Source organism: Macrobrachium nipponense, chromosome 5 (genome assembly GCF_015104395.2).
Source record: "Macrobrachium nipponense isolate FS-2020 chromosome 5, ASM1510439v2, whole genome shotgun sequence".
Lineage (NCBI taxonomy): Eukaryota > Metazoa > Arthropoda > Malacostraca > Decapoda > Palaemonidae > Macrobrachium > Macrobrachium nipponense.
Genome location: NC_061107.1, coordinates 13,398,373 through 13,403,372, shown reverse-complemented (window position 1 = coordinate 13,403,372; position 5,000 = coordinate 13,398,373). Strand labels below are relative to the sequence as shown.

Sequence of the window (5,000 nt, the reverse complement as noted above, 5' to 3'; positions counted from 1 at the left end):
ATAGACGAAATAACCACGGAATGGCATTTTTGGGGTTTAAGGTTTGACCTCATTTTAACTAAATAAGTGGAGGTTCGAATTCTATCCGGGGAACACAATGTTTCTCATGATACATTGAAACTGGAATAAGTAGTTAAATACACAAAGACGTTAGTTACATACATTAAATGAAATCTGCGCGGAGAACTTTTTGAGAGACTGCTCGGCATACTAAAAACCTCCTAAATAATAATAATAATAATAATAATAATAATAATAATAATAATAATGAATAATAATAATAATAATAAAAATCATTCAGTCGAAAAGGATGACTGTGATAGACCAAATAATAATAAAAATTATGACTTAGTCAAAAGAAAAAGGATAGGAAAGAGAGAACAGGAGAATATAATTTGTGGTGTGAATTTATGGAATCGCATTCAGGAAAATAGGAGAAATGAAAGTAATCTCATTAATATGGAAGGAAGAGAGAAAATGGTTGAGATTATTCGAAAAAAACTTTTGTGAATGCGACTGAAAATGAAGAGTGAGAAAATAAAAGGACATCTCTATACATAGAAGGGGATTCGTCAAGAAACAATAGATAATTATACGAGTAAGATAAAATTCGAAAAGAATATGTCACTAGTGAGTTTAAATTGGAAGTCCAGAGTAAAAGTGATAGTTTTTTAAGTGAACGAAAACTGGTGAATCCCTTTTGGTAAAAAAAAGAAAGAAAGAAAAAAAAAAGCGCGAGGAAAGGGTAAAATGCGTATAAGGGAGAAAAATAAGCAATTTGCGGTGTAGAATTATCTGCAGAAGAGGAAGGAAATATCATCATAAGAATGAAAACGAATACAAAATTAAACAAGTGAAAAATGCTCTCAAGAATCGAGCTTTCTGTACAGCGGATAATGCTGTATAAAACCATCAGCTGTGACCGGGAGCTTTCTAGTTGCTCACCAGATGCGGTAGAGGGAGGATGCATCCCATGGATCTGGAAAGCGCTGCCAAATGCACGATCCATGGCTGACTTTAACCATAGATAAAATAAAAACTAATGAGGCTAGAGGGCTGCAATTTGGTATGGTTGATGATTGGTGAGTGGATGATCAACATTCCAGTTTGTAGCTCTCTAGCCTCTGTAGCTTTTTAGATCTGAGGGCGGAGGGACGTATAGACAATGCCGGTACAATAGTTTTCTTTTACATGAAAAAAATGAGGATTTCCTACGAAAATTAGCAAATGTTCTCGTATCTGAAATGCGAGCAAAGGGCTAGAAGGAAATAGCGTCTAAGAATTATGGGAAATATTGCCGTAGAAGAAAAGGAAGGGTGGATAAATTCTATAGCGATACAAAACAACGACAAATTGGAAGAAATAAAACAATGCAGAATCCAAACGTGACTCCGCTGCTATAAGATAAGTTGGGCGGATGTTTGCCTTTGAAATGAGTAAACGAACTGCGAGAGAATAGACGGAATACGGAAGCCAGATTCTGGATTATTATTTTGTATTATTAAAACAAGTTTTGAAATAGGATGGGGAACACACGGAGATGAAAAGGGCTGGTGTGGCTCCCTTCAAAAAAAATAATAATAAAATAAAACGTATGAATAAAAGGAGAGAAATTGAAAATGAAAAGCAAATACAAAGTGAAAGGAAAAAAATGCATGAATAAAAGGAGAGAAATTGAAAATGGAAAGCAAATACAAAGTGAAAAATGTCCGATGAGAACGAGAGAATAGGAAATTAAATGAAGGATTATATGGGCGTCACTCGCTTTATTTTTCATGTATTTTGTTTTATGAGTCGCCGTATTACAAGCTATTTCAGGTTTGTAGTATTTCAGTTTTCTGCGAAAGAAAGCTATTGCAGAGATGGCTTGGTCTGTCTGTCCGCACTTTTTTTTGTCCGCACTATTTTCCGTCCGCACGCTTTTCTGTCCGCACTTTTGTTCTGTCCGCACTTTTTTCTGTCCGCACTTTTTTCTGTCCGCACTTCTTTCCGTCCGCACTTTTTTTCTGTCCGCTTTTCTTTTTTTTTTTCCGCTCTTTTTTTTTTTCGTCCGCACTTTTTTCTGTCGCCGCACTTTTTTCTGTCCGCACTTTCTTATGTTCGCCCCCAGATCTTTAAAACTAACGAGGCTAGAGGGCTGCAAATTGTTATGTTGATCATCCACCCTCCACTCATCAAACATTCCAAATTGCAGCCCTCTAGCCTCAGCAGTTTTTATTTTATTTAAGTTTCAAGTTGTCCATAAGCAGTTTTATGTTTCGGTAATGTTTCGTATGTGCTGGAATATAGTAATAAATAGGACAGTGGTCATGCTGACGAAATCATATGTACTTAACTGTAATAACAATGTTAATGAAGACTGATCATGCAGACCTTCAGTTAATTATAATGGTAATAATTAAGTAAGGCAGTATTCATGATCACCAAATCATTCTATACGTACTGTGATAAAATAATAATAATAATAATAATAATAATAAAATAATATAATAATAATAATAATAATAATAATAATAATAATAATAATAATCACTCAAGCGAAATTCATATCTTCACAGAGTATTAGTAGTAATAATAATAATTATAAGAATAATAATAATAATAATAATAATAATAATAATAATAATAATAATAATTTACCGTAAGGTAAATTGAAAGCAAATGAAGACAGAAGTTCACTCAGGCACAGAAAAGTCCGGATAAAGCAAAGGAAAAAGGTCGAGTCTAAAAAAACATCGGAAAAGCCTTAAGAGAGAGAGAGAGAGAGAGAGAGAGAGAGAGAGAGAGAGAGAGAGAGAGAGCCCTTGGGGGAAATACATGAGGATACGAAGCGAAAATCAGATGATAGAATTTTCAGACTGAAATCTGAGGGAGTTTGGACGCTAAAACATGGTTTGGAACAAAGAAAAAGAAAAAAGAAGAAAAAAAAAAAAACAAAAAAAAAGACCAAAAAAGGAAAAAAAAAAAGACCACTGTGAAAAGAAAAAGAAAAAAATGGTTTTAATTCGTGTGGCTTCTGAAGAGGAGGTGAGGAAGGTACGAAAGGTTTTGAAATGCGGGAAATGGGTGAGGAAACTTTGGGAGGAAAAAAGTTACGAGGAGAGAGAGAGAGAGAGAGAGAGAGAGAGAAACTGAAAATAATAAAATTGAAAATAATAAAGCAATGGTTATAATAAAAATGAAAATAGTAAAAGTAAATAGAAAAATAAAAAATAAAAACAAAGATAATAAATATTTATAAAATAAAATAATAACGAAAATCATTAGAACAAAGTAAAGTTTGCCTTGACAGGAGAGAGAGAGAGAGAGAGAGAGAGAGAGAGAGAGAGAGAGAGAGAATCTTCGTTGTAGAACAAAGTAAAGTTTGCCTTTATAGGAGAGAGAGAGAGAGAGAGAGAGAGAGAGAGAGAGATTAGCATCGTTATGTCTAGACCATGTAAACTTTGACTATACAGAAGAGAGAGAGAGAGAGAGAGAGAGAGAGAGAGAGAGAGAGAGAGAGAGAGAGAGAATCTTCGTTGCAGAACAAGCAAAGCTTGCCAATGCGGAAAATTGCACAAGATCATTTTGGGATATACTTAAATAAACAAGACGGGTCATCAGAGGGTACCTAACTTGACCTAACCTAAGACCTAGTCTTACTTGTAAGCCTACTGTGATGACACAAGAAATTAATCAACGTTTAAATACTTTAAATGACAAACATTGCAGTGATAGTTTTTAGAAGTGTATCTGAAGCATCCATATGTTGACTTATAAGTGAGGTTGCAATAATCTTGCAAAAACCCAGCTGCTCACTCACTTGGCTATGCAGAATCAACAGACTGGATAAATTGCAGAGTTTGGGAGCGGGTGAAAGGGGGTGGTGGCTTCATGTTCCAGCTGCTGTGATAAAACACCGAACAGCTGCTGAACGCAATTCGGTATTTAAAAAAATAAAAAAAAAAAAAAAAAAAAAAAAAAATAAAAAAAATTTTTTTTAACGTTTTTGTATTTTTTTTTTTAGTTTTTTTGTATGGCGTAGGGCATTACAAATAGCCATTTGGATTTTTAGAACAATCTACGTCAGATTTTATACCGAGGTGAAAAATGCAAAATGAAACTTAAAAAAAAAAAATTATGGCCTAGGGCGTTGCAAATGGCTATTTAGATTTTTGGAACATTCTACGTCAGATTTTTTTTTTACCGATGTGTGAAATGTAAATTGAAATTTACATTGTTTTAAACTCTATCTCTATACAAATTTAATTTCCCGTACGGCCATTGTAGTGTGATTTCACGTTTCTGTGAAGTGGAAATATAGTTGCGAGGCAACACTAAAAAGTTGAACCATTGTTTTCCGAATGGCATCTGAAATTGAAATCTTCGTTACCGTAAAGCATTTTGATGGTAAAATCACCATTGCTATAACACCACCGCTTGTGACATCCACCCACGTTGCTACACAACGCTTAGAAATAAGAGCTTCGTTGCGATATAATAAAATTACTAGAGCTGCAATGCCATATATTATTTTGAGAATGTCAGATTTTTGCTGAGAGTGAAAATCTGGTTAACCTAATACAGATATTAAAATCCCAGTGTGAATTTTATTTTCGCTTACTCCGGGAGTAAGCATACTAACTAATTTGTTGTTGTTGTTGTTGTTGTTGTTGTTCTTGTTGTTGGGGGCGTAGGAGGAAAAGGCACGTTCCGAATAGTCAGCAAACGAGAATAAAGTAGAAGGTTTAAAGTGCAGGGGTGAGGGAAACTCTTCGTAAAAAAAGATGAAGGATGGAAGGAAACACAGCTGGATGATGGAGGGGGAGAAATGTAAGAGGAGGAGGAAAACATGAAATGTAATCGGACAGAGGAAAGAATACGAAAAAACGGAAGAGTCCGGAAGAGAGATTTAGACATATATGAAGGCAAAGTACAACGAGAAGAAATAGATGACAAAAATGTGAAGAAGAGGAAAACTGTAATAATAAGAAAATAAAAGACAGATGAACATAGGCAAG

The 5,000-nt window shown here is 34.5% G+C and overlaps 1 protein-coding gene across 4 annotated transcripts in view; it reads left to right on the top strand.

Moving 5' to 3' along the window:
• The window catches only part of LOC135215210 (Ig-like and fibronectin type-III domain-containing protein 1), a 485,867-nt gene that overhangs the window by 16,098 nt on the left and 464,769 nt on the right, over positions 1–5,000 (top strand). The window lies entirely within an intron of this gene.